The 20,803-nt window shown below is 40.4% G+C and overlaps 1 non-coding gene and 1 pseudogene across 1 annotated transcript; both read left to right on the top strand.

Annotated features, from left to right (window-relative positions):
• The first annotated feature begins 217 nt into the window (after nt 1-217).
• Nucleotides 218-1,611, top strand: LOC112445179 (putative MAGE domain-containing protein MAGEA13P; annotated as a pseudogene).
• Nucleotides 1,612-9,843: 8,232 nt separating this feature from the next.
• Nucleotides 9,844-9,978, top strand: LOC112445254 (small nucleolar RNA SNORA48). The gene has a single exon (XR_003033620.1). It is a non-coding gene; the product is annotated as a small nucleolar RNA SNORA48 (small nucleolar RNA).
• Nucleotides 9,979-20,803: the final 10,825 nt, after the last annotated feature.

Raw genomic sequence — 20,803 nt, forward strand, 5'->3', positions numbered from 1 at the left:
AGGGGTGGGTGCAGGCCTGCCTGGACAGGAGAAAGATGAGGCCTCTCAGTTGGCATTTATGGGACCATCCACCTTGGAACAGTGAGGACATCACAAAGTCTGGCCTTCCCCGTCCTGTCAGCACTCTGAGTTGGGGCAGGACTGTAATTGCAGCTGCAGCCTGAGGTGTCCCTTAGCTCCTCTTATAGGGATTCACATCATCCTGGGGGTGAGGACCATGGGTCTGAAATGTGTGTCCTCAGGTAAGCTGAGCAGAAGAAGCCCAGACAGGGCAGGAGTCAGTCAAGCGTGATGTCCCTGAATGTCTGCCACACCAGAACAGAGGGGACACCACAGTGCCCAACCTTGCAACACTCTGCTGTCTTGCCTGGAATCTGCAGGCTAAGCCGGCTGGTTGCACCCTGAGGAGCTTTCTTGGGATTCTTAGGGCACAGATCAGTCAGGAAGACAGGAGACCACACCCCTACCCCGAGCACTATCTAAGGGAAGATCTGTTAAGATAGCCTTGGTCAGAGCTGACAGGGTTGAGTTTCTCACACTCTTCCTCTCTTCCTCAGATCAATTAGCTCTAATCACCACCTCCTGCCTACGCCTCTGCCTGCCACCTCAACAGCATCACCCATGCCCTCACAGTCAGAAGAGTCAGAGCCACAAGCTTCAAGTAGGCCTTCAGGCTGAAAAAGAGGCTCAGGGCCTGGTGGGTTCACAGGTTCCTGTAGCTGAGGAGAAGGCCACTGCCTCCTTGCTCTCTTCTTTGATCCAAGGCACCCCAGAGGTTGTGCCTACTGCTGGGGCACAGAGTGTTCCCAGAGTTCTCAGGGGGCCTGCTCCTCCTCCACTACCATCGAAAGCCATTCCACTTGAGCAAATCAAATGAGGGCAGCAGCCAAGAAGAGAGTCCAAGCAGCTTCCAGGCTCCCATGTTCTTGCTCAGTGATGTGCTAAACAAGAAGTTGGCTCAATTGGTACAGTTGATGAGGTCAAATATGTAACAAAGGAGCCCGTCACAAAGCAGAAATACTGGAGAATTCATGAAAGAGCATGAGGATCACTTCCTGTGATCTTCAGCAAAGCCTGTGAATGCATGGAGATTGTTCTTCGGCATTGAAGCAAAGGGAAGTGGACCCAACCAGCCACTCCTATGTGCTCCAGAAGACACTAGGTCTCACCTATGATGGGATGCTGAATGACGGCCAGAGCATGCCCAAGACCGGCCTCCTGATATATATCCTTGGTGTGATCTTCATGGAGGGCAACCGTGCTACTGAGGAGAGAATCTGGAAAGTGCTAAATATGATTGGGGTGTGTGCTGGGCAGAAGGATTTCATCTTACGGGGAGCCCAAGAAGCTCATCACCCAAAGATTTTGGTGGAGGAAAAGTATCTGGAGTACCATCAGGTGCCCAAACAGTGATCCTCCATTGCTATGAATTCCAGTGGGGTCCAAAGGGCCCATGCTGAAACCAGCAAGATGAAAATCCTGAAGTTTTTTTCCAAGGTCAATGGGTTGACCCCACTTCCTTCCCATACTGGTATGCAGGAAGCTTTGAGAGATGAGAAAGAGAGAGCTGCCGCTGGGGATGCTACTTTCTGCCATGGCCAAGCGGTCTAGGTTCATAAATGACATTGGTCACATACTTACTGTCCTCTGTCCAATTTTTAGAACAAGTATTTTTCTATTCTGTTAAACCTGGCATTGAATAGGAATTTCCTTAGAAACCTGCAAGAGACCAACCAGTAAAATAGATGGGATCAAGAAACAAGAAAAACATGTAAAGGCAGTTATCCTAAGAATCCTATATCTCTTTTTGTCTGCTGTTTTGTAAAGTTAAAGATATACACTTAGATTTGCTTGGCTAATTAAACAATGTATGAGAAGTTAAATTCTAATAAATAAGAGTCCTGGCTCACTGGCTTATTTATGCTTATAGGTGGGTCTTAGAGGTGAAAGAAAAGCCTAGAATGGAAAATTGCCCCTGGCAGTTCCTCTGGGATCACGGAGAAACAGAGCCCACTCTCCACCTGGAGAAGGTGTGGAAGATGTCCTGCCCTCTGTCGCCACACCACTAAATACAGTGTACAAACTTGGTGTTCTGTACACATCACCTAAAAGGATTTCCTGAGAAAAGGCTGGTATTTCTTTGAAGCAGTGCCCATAGGCTGGCACTTTTTCCATACTGGGAGAAACAGAGCCCATGGCACTGAAAAGACATTTAATTATTAATAAGTTATCATTAGTGTAATTTGGCCAATCCTAAGCAAGGGCTAGATCTTTGCTAGGGGTGAAATGGATGAAAATAGTCCTTTGGATGGAAGAGCCGTTGGGAGGAAGGAAAGGGTTAGTCCTTGACTCAAATTCTGGGGTTTTGAGTTGCATTCAGCTGGGGAAGACCTCCTAATATCCAAATTAAAGATTATACCTACTATCAAGGAAAATTTACTGAGTTTGTTTACAAAGCAACATTTGAGGCTCACTTGTTTTATGTCTTAGAGTGTTGTATATTCTCTGAGATGCCATGGAGCGCACTCATGCGCGTGAGCGCGCGCGCGCGCGCACACACACACACACACACACACACACACACACAATCCCAGGAGAATGATAGAGTTTAGGGTCAAAATCATATTAGAATTACTGTTATTATTAAAGGTCCATTAAATGCCAGGCCATGTGCTTGACAGTCCCACAAGTCAGGGCTTGTTAAACCCACTTCACAAATGAAGAACCTAAGGCTCATATTGGCCACTTGTCTATGGACCCAGTATCACATATCCAGTAAGTGAAAAAGCTGGGACTGGATTCCTGGTCTGAATTCACTGAGATCCAGGCTCTCTCCACTCCTCCTAGCCTGAGGCAGACCTTTTGTCTCTTAGTTCATTTCTCTTCCCAGTACTGCATCATGGCAACAGAAAGAAGGGCCCTGTGGCCAAGGTACTAAAAGCAGGACTAAAGAAGAAAGGTGATGATGAGACTTAAACTGGATTTCTGGATTGTGTGTTGCCTTAATTTACCTCTGGTCCTTGTGCCTGAGCCCCAGGGCTCCTTGAAAGCTGACTGTGCCTAGGTGCTGACACTTTGTCCTGGGGTCTGGCACTTTCTTGCATTACACACCCTTCCAGTGGTCTTCCTTCATGTGCACTTCTGTCCAACTCTGGAATGTAGCCTGCTAATCAGCTTATCACGTCCTCTTCTCTGAAGACTGTGCCCTGCTCCCAGTGGAACAGCCCCCAATATATCAACATTATTTTAATTTGTGTCTCCCCTTTTCTCATTAGGTTAAGCAGAAAATCAATTTAATTTCTCACCCATATAAAGACGGATTTAGGCAGTGAAGTCCTGAGTAAAGGGATTCCTCAGGGCAGGATTTAATGTCAGCAGGACCTTTCCCCTTTGTTTCAAGAAGCAAGCAATGAGCTAGAATGACCAGGAGCCAGGGATAAAGATTAGACAGGACACAATCAGTCAGTGAGCATCGTTGAGAGCATCCTGGCAAGAGCAATTGCCAGAGTCCAGAAAATAGACCACCTACAAAACCAAGTCAGAAGAGGCCCAGGCAGGCTGGTAGGGCTCTCTGAGTCCAGAGTTCAGGGCCAGAAGAAGAGATGGTGGGGAACCTGGGTGGGTGGTACTGAATGCCTTGTAAGAATAGGCTGGACACTGTTTACAATAGCCAGGGCATGGAAGCAACCTAGATGTCCATCGGCAGATGAATGGATAAGAAAGCTGTGCTACGTATACACAATGGAATATTAATCAGCTATTAAAAAGACTGAATTTGAATCAGTTCTCATGAGGTGGATGAAACCAGAGCCTATTATACAGAGTGAAGTAAGTCAGAAAGAAAAACACCAATACAGTATACTAACGCATATATATGGAACTTAGAAAGATGGTAACGATGACCCTATATGCGGGATAGCAAAAGAGACACAGATGTAAAGAACAGACTTTTGGACTCTGTGGGAGAAGGCAAGGCTGGGATGATTTGAGAGAATAGCATTGAAACATGCATATTATCATATGTGAAATAGATCGCCAGTCCAGGTTCAATGCATGAGACAGGGTGCTCAGGGTTGGTGCACTGGGATGACCCAGAGGAATGGAATCAGGAAGGAGGTGGGAGGAGGGTTCTGGGTGGGGAACACATGTACACTCATGGCTGATTCATGTCAATGTATGGCAAAAACCACTACAATATTGTAAAGTAATTAGCCTCCAATTAAAATTAATTAATTAATTAAAAAAAAAAAGAATAGGCTGGGGAATTGGCATTTGTGACCAGCTGGAAGTCTCAGTGTGGTCTGAGTGGGTAAGTCAATTGGAGGAGTGGACCAGCCATGTACCAGACACCACCCGTTCACTTCCCCACCACCCATTGTGTCCTGTTGGAAAGAGCACAGCTGCTACCCTCCATCATTTGGATGAGCTACGTTTCTTGACACCTCTAGGGGTGCAGGGCACCCTTGCCAGTGTCCCTGGGCTGGAAGCTGTCTTGATGCCTGCTGGAGGCTGGGGTGTTGCCCTTGTGTAGAGTGGAGCCCTCCATAGAAGCTAGGGCTATGTGAGTGAGTGGGGGTGGGGACCGACATCTACCAGTTGAGACAGGCCAGGGGCACCTGTGAAGAGTGGAAGGCGATGCACAGTCACAAGGAGAGGGCAACTGGAGAGGCAATCCTTGGGACTAATCACCTCAGAGACTCTTTGGCTAAAGGGCTAGGCATGGGCACGCATTGAAAAATGATCCAGATGTTGTCCCTGCCTCAGGCTGCCTCCCTTGTTTTCTGAGCTATTGGGACACTAGAAGGTGGGTGTCCTGCAGCTATGACTGCTGGTCTTCATTGCCACCAGGTTGTCCAGGACAGAGGATTGGCCTGCATTATCTACCCAGGTGTAAACTGGGGCACTGTAGGACTTAATTCACTTGCTTTCCATTTCTTTGAGATCAGTGTCCTTCATGACCTGATGTCCAATAAATTGAAAGTTTTTTCTTATTTGGATTTTTAGGTATATCAGGTATGAGTTCCATTCCTCTCATTCCACTGTGGCCAGAAGCAGAAGTTCTATAATCCAAATTTAAAGTCTAAATTATCAAGGCATGACAAATGTCCTCGAATTTCAGTCTTATTCACATTATAACTAGTATTGAAAGGCTATGGGGCACATTTATGTTAATACAGACATACATTCGACTAGGAGAATATACAGCAAAATGTCAGCAATGTATTTCTCTACTGTTGTTCAGTTGCTCAGTCGTGTCCAACTCTTTGCAACCCCATGGACTGCAGCACGGCAGGCTTCCCTGTCCTTCAGTATCTCCCGGAGTTTCCTCAGACTCATGTCCATTGAGTCAGTGATGCCATCCAACCATCTTAACTTCCTTCATCCCCTTCTCCTCCTGCCCTCAATCTTTCCCAGCATCAGAGACTTTTCTAATGAGCTGGCTGTTTGCATCAAATGGCCAAAGTATTGGAGCTTCAGTATTAGCATCAGTCCTTCCAATGAATATTCAGGGTTGATTTCCTTTAGGATTGACTGGTTTGATCTCCTTGCAGTCCAAGGGACTCTCGAGTCTTCTCCAACTCCACAATTCAAAAGCATCAGTTCTTCGGTGCTCAGCCTTCTTTGTGGTCCAACTCTCACATCAGCACATGACTACTGGAAAGACCATAGCTTTGACTATGTGGACATTTGTCAGCAAAGTTGATGTCTCAGCTTTTTTAATACCCTGTCTAGTTTTGTCATAGCTTTCCTTCCAGGAGCAAGCGTCTTTTAATTTCATGGCTTCAGTCACTGTCTGCAGTGATTTTGGAGCCCAAGAAAATAAAATCTGTCACTGCTTCCACTTTTTCCCCTTCTATTTGCCATGAAGTGATGGGACCGAATGCCATTATCCTAGTGTTTTGAATGTTGAGTTTTAAACCGGCTTTTTCACTCTCCTCTTTAACCCTCAGCAAGAGGCTCTTTAGTTTCTCTACTAGTGGAAATATAAATGATTTCTATATTTTCTTATTCATGGTTTTAAAATTTTCCAACATTTTGGAAATATATATGAATTACCTTTATAACTATAAATATTTTAAATCTGATTTTGACTGCCAAAAATAAATACATATCCTTTAGATGGTTTGTTTGCAAAAAAATTGATCAACCTCTTGCTGAATTCTACCCAGCCTCTGGCTTGCCTACTGCTTGTTTGACTAGAAAGAAAAAGAAATGCAATCCAATTAGTAAGCTATGTGTAGCCATCCAACTTCCCTCACATTTTCAAAGACAGTGCTGCATAGATAAGAATCCATCTCCTTTTTAAAGCCTTCTCTCCAGAAAAAGTATTAACTTGTATTTCAAAAAGTAAAATTACATTTACATCTAAATCATATTCTCCATGATATGATTGGATCCAATATTTATACAAAGGAGAGTATATGGGCAATTTGAGGAGAAGGAATTATAATTATCACATTCATTACTATGAATGTTGTTTATGTGTCTCTTGTCAGAGCTCATAATAAATAAATCATGCTATTTTTAAATGATATTCTTCAGTCATTACTGCATTAATTCCAACTTGTGCCTGAAAATGCACTTTTTATTTTCTTATGACTGATGCAACATTTTCATTAGAACACTTATCATTTTCTTTCATAGACTATTATCAACACACAGTCATGATTATCTTTCACCAAGTAAATATCATGTAAAAAGTGTTGTAATTGATAATTTTGATAATTTTCTCTACTGAAGGTTTTATGTTCTGTTGTTGGCTATATTTCACATACTCATTTTCTGCACTCAACTATTTCACTATTTTCATGGTTTCATTCACACACTGACCTAACAAAGCCATTAATGATTATTGATATGATTCAAAATTATTTGTGTGCCTTGTGCTGTGCTGTGCTTAGTCGCTCAGTCATGTCCAACTCTTTGCAACCCCATGGACTCTAGCCCACCAGGTTCCTCCATCCATGGGGATTCTCCAGCTAAGAATATTGGAGTGGGTTGCCATGCTGTCCTCCAGGGCATCTTCCCAATCCAAGGATCGAACCTGGGTCTCCCACATTGTGGGTGGGTTCTTTACCTTCTGAACCACCTGGGAAGCCCAAGAATACTGGAGTGGGTAGCCTATCTTTCTCCCGGGGATCTTCCTGACCCAGGAATCAAATCGGGATCTCCTGCATTGCAGGCAGATTCTTTACCATTTGAGCTACCAGGGAAGCCCATTTGTGTGCCTTAGGATATTCTAACCACTGTGTTGCTTATTGCTTGTTCTTTACTTTTCTTTCTCTCTTCCCTTTGTTCCTTCCTTTTGTTCTTTTTTTTTGTAAAGTACAACTACATAGCCTCTTTCCTTATGTGAACATTTTCTTTGTATTGGACCATAGCCTACTTTCTGAAATGAATCAGCCCCTGAATTTTACCAAATCATTTTGATCCAAATGTGTTTCTATGGGTTTTTAGCTGTAAAATATATACATATGATTTATTTCTTTGCAACTGGATATTTTCTAATACTTTCATTTTTTTATTTTTAAAATGTAGGTTTCACATTCTCCAAAAATAGGATACATGTGAAAATATACTTCAATTTAAAGAATAATAAAGGTGCAAGTGAATTAATAAGCACCAGTGACTTTTCCAATACCATTTTTTTTTTACCAATGTCATTTAATAAGTTAGCTAGCATTTTCCTCTTGGAAAATTAAAACTGTTCCTAATTTTCCCACGTCATCACCTTGTTTCCTTTATATGCATTTGCTCTATATCTAAATCATTTAATCACTATTGTACACTTTTAAACATAACAAAGTACTACTGTAAGACATTCTTCTTACAGTAGTAAGAAGAGTATGATTTTATATAACCTGTATCTGATTTTAAGTAACCTGTCATTTTTGCCCTTTCTGCAAACTCCTGTGTTCTATGCACAGTTTCATATAATTTAAACTATGTCTGCAATGGACTGAATATTTATGTCTTCTCCAAATGCTTATATGTTTGGAGGTGAAGTCTTTGGGAGGTAATTAGGTCATGAAGGTGGAGCCCTAATAAATGGGTGCCTATAGAAGAGGCCAGAGAGTTAGCTAGTTCTCTTTCTTCCATGTAAGGCTCAGTCAGTTCAGTTCAGTCACTCAGTCGTGTCTGACTCTTTGTGACTCCATGGACTGCAGCATGCCAGGCCTCCCTGTTCATCACCAATTCCCAGAGCCTACTCAAACTCATGTCCATCACATCGGTGATGCCATCCAACCATCTCATCCTCTGTTGTCCCCTTCTCCTTCTGCTTTCAATCTTTCCCAGCATCAGGGTCTTTTCCAGTGAGTCAGTTCTTTGCATCAGGCTACCAAAGTATTGGAGTTTCAGCTTCAGCATCCGTCCTTCCAATGAATATTCAGAACTGATTTCCTCTAGGATGGACTGGTTGGATCTCCTTGCAGCCCAAGGGACTCTCAAGAGTCTTCTCTAACACCACAGTTCAAATAAGGATACTGAGAAGTTAACAGTCTGCAACCTGGAAGAGGGCTTTCATCAGAACCCAACCATGCTGACACCATAATCTCATCCTTCTAGCCTTCAGGACTAATAGACATAAAGTTCTGTTGTTGATAAGTCACTCCATTTATGGTATCTTCTTATAGGAGCCTAAGCTGATGAAGACAGTGTTCAAAGCCATTGTTTTATAACAGTCTTTTTAAAAAAAGTTCTTAGATATTTCAGCTCCCTTGTTTTGTTCCATTGATGCTATTTATTATTTTTCTAATTTCAATTTCATTGATTTCTGCTTGTATCTATATTATTAGTGATATTATCATTCTTCTTGCTTTGGTTTTAATTTACTTTTATAATTTCTTACATTAGGAGCAGATATTATCAAATTGAGTCTTTTCTTCCTTTCTAATATAAGCATTTAATGACATAAATTTCCCACTTAGTACTTCTTTAGCTAAGTCCCCAAAATTGTGATATGGTGTATTTACATTTTCATTCAGTTCAAAATATTTTCCAGTTTCCTTCAATAATTTCTTTTGATCCATGGTTTACTAATTGTATTGTTTAATTTCCAAATATCTGGGGATCTTGATGATATAAAATAAAATAAATGTCGAGGCCTTAAATGCTACAGTGAGGAGTTTCTACATAATGTGCTGACCAATGGGAAACCATTAATGATTTTTGAAAGGTGTGCTGATATGATCAGAGCTATGCTTGAGGAAAGACAATCTTGAAGGATAGAATGGATTGGAGGCAGGAAGTAGGGAGGTAGCTAAGGGTCAGCTACTCATTCTCACCAACTATGCCATATCATGCTGTTACATGTATTGAATTTCTCTCTGCTCCTGAAAGATCATTTCTCTAAGTATTCAAGTCACTTTGAATTTAAATGCCAATTTAAATGTACTAACAAATTCACTAGTTAGTCATCTAATTAGCACATACTTTAACTATCTACATGAATGACTGATTTAACCATTACCATGGCCAAGTCAGTTAAATTGCTCATTTTGGGCTAAAATTGTTGTTAGTGGAGTAGATATTTGCATTTAATATATGCATTTCAAACTATAAGTAATTGCTACTTGGAACCTAAAACGTAATTATCATGAGACATAATTAGTATTAAATCAGAATCTTATAAATCTCTGCCTAATTATCTGAATCATATATCTAGATGTCTGGTTGCTATATATTTTTATAAGGTCTCATGATCTTTTAAACCAAAGCATTTAGTTTAACAAATCTCTTGGAACTTACCAATTCTGTGAAAGTGGAACAATTGTCACCCAGCATGTGTGACTTACAAGGTAAACAAGATGAAGTTGGGCTGAGCTCATAAAACAGCATGTGTATCCCTGACCTGGGGAGAGTGGCACCTGGTTGGTGGTGCCTGTCTCATATTAACCAGGAACAAAACAACTCCTTGTTTATCCCAACTTGGCTTTTTGCTTGTGCCCATGCTTGGCTCATGCCCTGGACACATGGGAAAAGAAAGGATTTAATTCTATTCAGTGAAGATGCTGCAATTTTAAAGATTTTTATTTTTTCAATAGTTAAATGTTACAACATCTGTATTATGAAGTCAGGAAGTTGGAATAATTTCTTGAAGATATATAAGGAAATAGGAATAATTGCTTGCCATGAATAGGAGAAGGACAAAGCACTTGAAGTCATGCCTTGAAGTTAAAAGAGTCTGGTTGGCCTTTCACTTTGCCCTACTTGGCTGTTCACAGAGAGTCAGTGGTAGAGAGACTGTTAAGTCATGAATCAGAAACACAATATTCATCCTGAAGTCACATGCTACTGCTGCTGCTAAGTCGCTTCAGTCGTGTCTGACTCTGTGCGACCCCATAGACGGCAGCCCACCAGGCTCCCCCATCCCTGGGATTCTCTAGGCAAGAACACTGGAGTGGGTTTCCATTTTCTTCTCCAATGCAGGAAAGTGAAAAGTGAAAGTGAAGCCGCTCAGTCGTGTCCGACTCTTAGCGACCCCATGGACTGCAGCCAACCAGGCTCCTCCATCCATGGGATTTTCCAGGCAAGAGTACTGGAGTGGGGTGCCATTGCCTTCTCCTGAAGTCACATAGTCACTTTCAAAAAACACTACAGAACTTTTGTGACCAAGACCCTTTGTGTCCTTCCCTTCAACATTGTTTTCATTGTCACTGTGGCTCTTAATGTTTTGGGGTATGGATCCTTTTCAGAATCTGATGAAAGTAAGGGAAATGAGAAATTTTGTCAAGAAAATTCCCTCCTAAGTGCATAAAATTTTGTCTATAATTTTTGTCCAAAATTATAGACAAAATCATAATTTTTTCTATAATTTCAGAACGTTGAGAGATTCCTCCCTGTGTGGGGTTTGTGTACCACAAAGGATATGTTGACGTCCTAACCCCCAGAAACTATGACCTTATTTGGAGTAAGTGTCTTTCCAGATGTAACCAAGTCATTAGGGTGGACCCTAAACCAATATGCTTGGTGTCCTCATAAGAGAGGAAAAACAATGTGAAGACATAGACACACGAAGAGAATGCCATGTGAAGACAAAAAGAGATTCAAGTGATGTGCCTATGACCCGTAGAACACTGAAGTTTGCAAGTATCACCGGAAGCTAGAGCAGAGCATGAAACAGATTCTCCCTAGAACATTCAGAAGCAACCCAACAGTGCTGACATCTTGATTTCAGACTTCTGAGCTCCAGAATTATGAGACAATACACTTCTGTTGCTTTTAGCTATCCAGTTTGGCAACCCACTCCGGTACTCTTGCCTGGAGAATTCCATGGACAGAGGAGCCTGGTGGGTTGCTGTCCATGGGGTCGCACAGAGTCTAACATGACTGAAGCGATTTAGCATGCATTGGAGGAGGAAATGGCAACCCACTCCAGTATTCTTGCCTGGAGAATCCCAGGGACAGAGGAGCCTGTGGGCTGCTGTCTATGGGGTCACACAGAGTCGGACACGACTGAAGCAACTAGCAGCAGCAGCAGCAGTTTGTAGTGCTTTGTTTCTGCAGTCCTAGAAAACTAATACAGATTTTGGTTGCTACTATAACAAATATCTAAAGTATAGAAGCAGATTTGGAATTGGATAATGGGAAGAGGCTAGAATTCTTAAGTGTTGATCAAAAAAAGCTTGGATTACCGTTAAGAGAGGATGGTAAAAATATGAATATTACAGGCATATTAATGTTATTGGGGGCTTCCTTGGTGGTCCGGTAGTTAGGAATGCACCTTGCAATGCAGGAGACACTAGTTGGATCCCTGGTCCAAGAAGATCCCACTTGCTGTGGAGCAGCTGGACCCAAGTACGACAACTGCTGAGCCCATGTGCCTAGAGCCTGTACTCCGCAACAGGAGAAGCCATCACAGAGAGAAGCCTGTGCACCACCACCAGAGAGCAGTCCCCGATCACTACAACTAGAGAAAGCCCATGTGCAGCAATGAAGACCTAGCACAGCCAGGAATATATAAATAAAAATATGTTAAAAAAATAAAAGCACTTCTGGTGAGGCCTTAGAAAGAAATAAATGCGTTATTGAGCATTGAAGGAAAAGCAATCCACATTATAGAGTGGCAGAAAATTTGTTTGGATTGTGTTTTGCTGTTGGGTGAAATGTAAAACTTAAAAACCATAAACTTAGATATTTCACTGAGAAGTTTTTCAAAGTGTGGAAGATACAACTTGTTTTCTTTGTACTGCTTTTATTAAAAGATGAGAGTAAAGATATAAATTAAGGAATAAATTATTAAGCAAAAAGCAACCAACACTTAATGATTAGGAAAATTCTCAGTCTATGTAGATAGACTGGAAATAAGGTCAAAGGTGTGGCTGAACAACTATTGGCTACATCGCTTAGGTGTGTGCCTTGTGGATCCAATCAACCATCTCAGCAAAAGTCAGCAACAGGAATATGGTGATCTCAGAAGGCTCTGGGGCAAACCCCATGTCAAATGATGTGAATTCCCTTGACATTCATGGAAGGCAGGTTTTTGAGAAGTATACCAACATGGCATTGTTAGCCTAGATTGGAAGGACAGAGGTGGGAGAAACTGAAGGAAGCATGACTCTAAGGGCAGAGCCATGGATGCAAAGGCCAGAAAGACTACAGGCAGAGGGGGAAGACTTGCCTCTTTGTTTCCAGAAGGTAAGGCTGCTTCCCAGGGCTAAGAGAGAAGAGCATCAAGTCACAGAGATTTATTCCTAGGCCCTGGAACCTAGTGAAATCTACCCTATTGTGAACTTACTTTAGACTGACACCTTTTTTTCCCTCCAATTTCTCCCTTTTAGAATAGGACGTCTAACTTTTATTTATTTATTTGGCCATGCCCTATAGCATGCATGATCCTAGTTCCCCAACCAGGAATAGAACTCATACCCCCTGTGATGGAAGTGTAGTGTCCCAACCACTGGACCACCAAGAAGTCCCTAGCATGTCTATCTTAAGGCTGTTCTATAATTATACATTTGAAGCAAATTTCTTTTCCAGGTTTCACAGGTATATAGATGAAGAATAATTTTGCCCCAAGATGGACCATATTCTGAATCTCACCTATAACTTATTTAAATGATGTATAGGATAAGATTTAGGACTTCCGTTGATAATACTTAGATGATATTTTGGACTTAAAGTTGGTGCTGGAACGGGTTAAGACTTTAGGGGATGTTGGGATGGGGTTAATGTATTTTGTACATGAGAAGTACGTGAACTGGGGGGTGTGCAAAAGAAGATTGTTGTGGGTTGAATTGTGTGCCCCTTCAAAAAAAAAAAAAAAAAAACAAACCACATGTTGAGGACTTCCCAGGTGGCGTTAGAGGTAAAGAATTTGCCTGCCAATGCAGGAGATGTAGGAGACGTGAGTTTGATCCCTGGGTCAGGAAGATCCCCTAGAAAAGGGAGTGGCTAGCCACTCGAATATTCTTGCCTGGGAAATCCCATGAACAGAGGAGCCTGGTGGGCAATAGTCCATGGGATAGTGAAAAGTTGGGTACAACTGAGCATGCATGCACACGCATGCACAATGTGTTACGAAGTTCTAATTCTCAGTATATGTGAAACTGACTTTATTTGAAAATAAGTTCTTTGCAGATGTAATCAAGTTATTATTGTGGGCTCGAATCCAGTATGCCTGGCATCCTTACAGAAAAAGGAAATGATGTGCAGACACAGACACAGGACAAACACCACATAGAGGTGGAGGCAGACATTGCAATGAGGTATCTACAAGCCAGGGTGTGCAAAGGATTGCTGGCTGCCACCAGAAGCTAGGAAAGGAGCACGGAACAGAAACTCCCTGAGAACCCTTCTAAGGAACCAACCCTGCCGATGCCATGATTTCAGATTTCTAGCCTCCAGAACTGAGAGACAACCAATATCTATGTTTTCAAAACACCCATTTTACCCAGTTTGTGGTACTTTGTTTCACCATCCCCAGCACACTAACCCTCCCACCCTAAAGTCTCATCCGTATGTCTTTAAGTAACCTGTGAAACCCAAGATCCTTCCATTTTCAGGTATTAGTTCAGCAGCCAGACCTAGCAGCAAGATGTCTTGAGTACAGTACAAAGCAAATTTTGATGCAATTTCTATGACTAAACCTAGAGAATATTATACCACTGAAGAATCGTTGCAGAATTTAATGAACTACAAAAGAGTATGCTTTGAAAACAAGGTAGACTGGGAGCAGAAATTTCATCCTAGAGTTCAGATTCTCGCTATGACTAACCTTTGCTTACTCATTGATTAATGTGTTTACCTGTCTTCTCCACAAGCATAGAGTTGAATATCAAATTTGCAGCTGACTCACTTTTTGATGGATACTCAAACACATTCATTTTCAAGTGCTAAGTAAAAGCTTATGCTTAGTGAAGTAAAATGCAGGCAACAGGCAAATGAACTTGTCCTGAATACCTTATTAAAGTGTTAGTGTGAGTCCCTTCTTAGGTTGTTAGCTGGGATTATATCCGTCAGCTTCCAGTGGCCGTAGATCTTGGCAATACGGAAAAATACATGTTAAAAGATATATGGGAACATAAGTAAAAAATCAAATGATATGAGCCACTACATCGTATAGTTTTGAGGTCAAAGAAGCTGCTGAAAATTCATGAAATATAATAGGTTTCAAATTTTTTTTTTAAAGGAAAATTTGCTTCTATTATATTTAACTTTTCAATCTCTAAGGGAAAATATATTGTTCTATCAACTTTGAATTTGGGGCTCTAATTTAGAAAGGGTTTTCTTTTTTAATTTAAATGTATTTATTTTTAATTGTAGGATAATTGCTTTATATTACTGTTTTGATTTCTGCCCTATATCAACATCAATCAGCCATAGGTATATATATGTCCCCTCCCTCTTTAACCTCCCTCCAACCTCCCACCTCCCATCCCATCCCACCCTGGGTTTTCTTCTTATTTTCTTTTGTGCAGTGGTAAAAATATTCTTTCCATTGGGTGTAAAGAGAAAATCCAACCATTAGTATCAGGAGAATCATTTATTCACCAAATATTTACTAAGTATCTACTATGTATCTGTCATCAAACTGGGCAGTGACAATACAGAGACACATGAGATATTCTCCCTGTCCTCAAGGATTCTCACTGATAGAGGAAGACTCAAAAAATTACAATTATAGTATGTGCTGATAAGAGAGATATTTGATTCATTCAGGGTTGGTGGGAGGGAGTGTGGAGGACAGATGGACTCCAAAAGGTAGTAATTGAGTTGAACCTTAAAATTGGCAAGTGCATTAAAGGGAGATGTGATAGCATGGACTAAGGAAAAGGTAAGAAACAGCACATTACATTGGGATACACTCATACTAAAAAAGCACTCATTGTGTTTATCTGAAACTCAAATTTAATTAAGTGTCCTATATTTTTATTTTCTAAATTTGGCAACTCTATATGAATTGAATGCATTTCTGTGTCACTGGAAGGTCAAGTGGAAGTCAGAGGTTGTGAAAGATAGGGCTGGAAAGATAGATGTCAGTCATCAACAACCAGGTTCGCCAAGTCAGACAACTTGTACTTAGTTTTGACAACAGTAGTGAGCTATTGAAAAGTTTTTAGCTATTGAAAAGTTTTAGTTTTTAGCAGAATCATACAGCCAAGCTCCTCTTTTAGATGGGTTCTTCTGGCAACATATGGAGCATCCATTGAAGCAAATAAGGGTAGCGACAGGGAAATTATTAAATAGACTAATGTAAGGTTGATCCCATAGAGATTATGAGCTTAAACTAGTGTACTGGTTGGGGGAGATGGAGATTAGGTGCTGGAAGTAACTTCTGGGAGTAAAGTCCAGAAGTTTGGGTAGTTGACCAAAGCGGGTGAGGAAAGAGAGGGGGAGTCTAGACTGACTTCACAGATCCTGTCTAGTGACATGATGTATGACATGGAAAATGTAGGAGAAAGGGCAGAACTTTTAAGGAAGATGACAGGTTATATTTTGGGCATGTTTATTTAGTTGGTTGGACTTCTCTGGTGGCTCAGATGGTAAAGCATCTGCCTATAATGCGGGAGACCCAGGTTCAATCTCTGGGTCAGGAAGATATCCTGGAGAAGGAAATGGCAACCCACTGAAGTACTCTTGCCTGGAAAATCCCATGGACAGAAGAACCTGGTAGGCTACAGTCCATGGAGTCGCAAAGAGTCAGACACGACTGAGCGATTTCACTTTCTTTCTTTCTTTTTCTATTTAGCTGGTTGGCTAAATTCCAACCAAATGGAAATGAGCAGCAGGTATCAGAGGAGTGTTCTATTTTGGCAACGTAGACTTGGGAATTGTTAGCACAGAGCTAAAACTATAAAAAACAAAACAGAGAACCAATTAAGAGCATTCATTCTTGCAGTTGGTAGAATTAAAAATCTTCTTGAAGGACAATTGCCACTGTATGTAGTTCTTTCTAAACCTGGCTCATCCATGTGCCATAAAAAGATTCAGTACAATGAATATACAATCATGGCAGGACACTGTATTAATACCTACTGCAGACCATGTGGTGGAGTTCCTGTTTATCTTGTTTGTGGAATTATCTCATATTTAATATACCTCAATGTAACATGAGCTAGAAATAGGCCAACTTATAGAAAAAGATAACAGTCAATATTTTTGTGGAATGCATATATCATTCCCATCACAGGATATAACCAAACATGAACAGCAAGATGACTTATCTGAGCCAATGTCAGCATTTATAAAAGGGAATTTCTGGCCTTTCATCCAGTTTAAAACTTCTACTCTGTAACAACATTGGTTGTAGCTTTAGGTAGCAAAGGAGCTTGTTCATTTAAATGGCAATGTATAGAATAAGGAGAGGGTGAAAAATTAAGTTCATATGAAGAACACTTTAACTTGGAAAGAACATTTATATGCTAAATAAAACAGAGTCTTTCGTTGCCTAACAAGGCTCTAAGATATATATACAAATAATAAGCATATAGGTGGATTATTGAGACCCTAATGTATCAGACACAGAATTAAACAATTTAAATGTTATTTCATATACTATTCACAGAAATCCTATAAACTAGATATATGGTCATTCTCATTTTATCATTGAGGAAACTGAAACTCAGAGAAGGTGCTTAACATTTTCCAGAGAGACAATTTTCAAAGTCTATATTTAAGAATTTATATATATATCTATGAATCCACCTGCCAAGGACAAGACACAGGAGACAAGTTCAGTCACTAGGTTGGGAAAATCCCCTGGAGGAGGGAATGGCAACCCACTCCAGTATTCTTGCCTGGGAAATCCCATGGACAGAGGAGCCTGGCGAGTTTATAGTCCATGGGATCACAAAGAGTCAGACACAACTTAACAACTAAACAACAACAATAATATATATAATTCAGATACATACATATGTACATACATACATACACATGCACACAAACATATATCTGTGTATATGTACATTAAAACACATTTATTTATGAAAATATATAGTTACTTTTTATCATTGTCAAAGTAACCATTTCTAATTTCACTGCCTGGTTCACAGTTCACATCCTAAAATCTTCTTTAAAGGGAACACTGTAACATGAATTCCTCCCTCTCTGAGCAGTTATGAAATTAAATAATCAACATATTGCTTTGCCTTATGTCAATTTACCTTCCTAGATTTAAGCCATAGAATCTGTGTTGAATACTGTTTTAAAGTTTATCAAGTCCTACATTCTTTTCTGTGTAGGAATCCCTCTTTGAGATTCTTAACATATGTTTTTTTCATTTTCATTCAAATATTTGCAGTGACTAGGAGTGAAAAAAAGTGTGTTAGTTGCTCAGTCATGTCCGACTCTTCACCAGTCTCCTCTGTCCATGGGATTTTCCAGGCAAGAATACTGGGGTAGGTTGCCATTCTCTTCTCCAGGGGATCTTCCCAACCCAGGGATCAAACCCAGGTCTCCCATAATGCAGGCAGATTCTTTACTATCTGAACCACCAGGGAAGCCCAAAGAGTAAGTCTGTTTCCACCTGGTTTCAAACCGGGAACCTTTTGCATGTGAGGCAAACGTGACAACCGCTACACTGCAGAAATGAGGAAAGGTCACCAATTCTAATATTGGGGAGCTGTGGTAGGTCCTAAATCTGTCCTCTAAAGATTATAGGTCTATCCTTGTTGTCACAAATGATGGCAAGATTTCATTCTTTTTATGGCTTAATAATATTTCATTGTATGTATACCACAACTTCATTATCCATTCATCCATTGCTAGACACTTAGGTTATTTACATATCTTGGCATTTGTAAATAACCTGCAATGAACATAGGGTGGCATATATGTTTTCAAATGAGTATTTTCATTTTCTTCAGATTTAATACTTTCTAGGTATTGTGCGATTGCTGGATCAGATGGTAGTTCTACTTTTAGCTTTTTGAGGACCCGCCATACTGTTTTCCACAGTAGTTGCACTAATTTACATTCCCACCAACAGTGCATGATTTTCTTTTCTCCACATCCTTACTAACGCTTGTTATTTCTTGTTTTTGTTTTCTTTTTTAAAATAATATCCATTCTAACCAGTGTGAGGTGATACCTCATTGTAATTTTGATTTGCATTTCTCTAATAATTAGTGGTGCTGAGCAGTTTTTCATGTACCTATTAGCTATCTGTGTCTATTCAGATTATTTTTTTAAATATTTTTTTCTTCTAACTCCTCCAGAGTACTTCTTATAGAACTTCTTCCCACTTTTGGCTTCACTCTTGTTTTACAGAACTAAAAGTATTTTAAACATTATTTTTTTAGACCTTATGTCTTGAAAGGGTACCATATGAGTGAAAAAATATTTCCTTTATGAAGTTTGTTTGTTTATCACTAATATATTAGGAAGAATGCTTTACTGTTAATAGTGGGGATCGAGCAGAGGGACACATTATGATTATCTGTACTGGTTTCAATCTTGATATGATCTTGCCCAGCATCAGGGTCTTTTCCAATGAGTCAGTTCTTCATATCAGGTGGCCACAGTATTGGAGTTTCAGCTTCAGCATCTGTCCTTCCAATGAATATTCAGGACTCATTTTCTTTGGGATTGACTGGTTTGATCTCCTTGCTGTCCAAGGGACTCTCAAGAGTCTTCTCCAACACCACAGTTCAAAAGCATCACTTCTTGAGTGCTCAGCTTTCTTTATGGTCCAATTCTTACATCCATAAATGACTACTGGAAAAACCATAACTTTGACTAGATGGACCTTTGTTGGCAAAGTAATGTCTCTGCTTTTTAATATGCTGTCTATGTTTGCCATAGCTTTTCCTCCAAGGAGCAAGCGTCCTTTACTTTCATGGCTGCAGTCACCATCTGCAGGGATTTTGGAGCCCAAGAAAATAAAGTCTGCCACTGTTTCCATTGTTTCCCCATCCATTTGCCATGAAGTGATGGGACCGGATGCCATGATCTTAGTTTTTTGAATGTGGAATTTTAAGCCAGCTTTTTCACTCTCCTCTTTCACTTTCATCAAAAGGGTCTTTAGTTCCTCTTCACTTTCTGCTGTAAGGGTGGTGTCATCTGCATATTTGAGGTTATTGATATTTCTCAGAGCAATCTTGATTCCAGCTTGTGCTTCCTCCAGCCCAGTGTTTCTCATGATGTACTCTGCATATAAGTTAAATAAGCAGGGTGACAATACACAGCCTTGACGTACTCCTTTCCCAATTTGGAACCAGTCCATTGTTACATGTCCGGTTCTAACTATTGCTTCAGAGAAACTGATGAAAGACCCAAGGCCAAGCACAAACCATGTGAAGGCATTCTCTAGCCACATAAACATTGCTCCATTCATATTTGTGTACATTTTCACCAAGTATGATGCCTCTTACCTATCTTATCATCTAGTCCATGTTTTTCCCTCTTGTTTCTAAAGTTATAGTTAAACTCTTTGCCTAATTTAATGAGTATAAGTATTAGTTACTATGGCTGCTGTAACAAATTGCTATGAACTTAGAGGCTTAAAGCAACAAGAATTTATTATCTTAAAATTCTGAAAAGCAGAAGTCTGAAGTGGGCATGACTCAGCTGAAAAGGTATTGGCAGGGCTGTGTTCTTTTTAGAGATTCCAGGGGAGACTAAAACTCCTTGCCTTCTCCAGGTTTCAGAGAAGACTGGCATCCCTTGCCTCAAAGTCCCTTCTTCAACCTTCAGAGCATTATTCCAACCTATACCTCCACCATCACAGCTTCCCTTTCCCTGACCCTAATTGTACTACCTTCCTTTTATAAGAAAGACTGCCTTGAGCCCATCTGGATATTTCACCTTAATCTCTCCATTGCATTTCTTTAATTTAATCACACCTGAGAAGTCCCTTTTGCTACGTAAATTAACATCTTCCCAGATTCTAGAGTTTAGAATGTGAACATATTTGATTCCACCTACCAGTTTTTTTTCCCCCTTGAATTTCAGACATATTGGTTCAACAGCATTCCCTTGATTTACCAGCCTAGTTAGGCTTTCAAGGCTCATCAACTGAATCCATTAATTTAACTGCAATGCATCGAATGAATTGAGTAGAAAGTACCACAATAAACTGGACATGCCAATTATCCTGCATGTGCTTGGACACACACAAAATGACTCCTCAAGAGTCATAACTTTTATTAAACACAAGCCTTGCTTTACTGCTTTCCACACTCTGCCTGTTTGGGAGCAATGCTTGAGATATTTTGCAGACTCAATATGCATTGAGTAATGGTTCTTTCCACATCTTTCCACCAAGATATTATTTTAATAATATGTATTATTGATTTGCTTTTTCCCCACAGTAAAATCACAGTAATAATTTGTAGTGGCAAATAAAACAAAGAGATGC

This window comes from Bos taurus, chromosome X, assembly GCF_002263795.3.
Source record: "Bos taurus isolate L1 Dominette 01449 registration number 42190680 breed Hereford chromosome X, ARS-UCD2.0, whole genome shotgun sequence".
NCBI lineage: Eukaryota > Metazoa > Chordata > Mammalia > Artiodactyla > Bovidae > Bos > Bos taurus.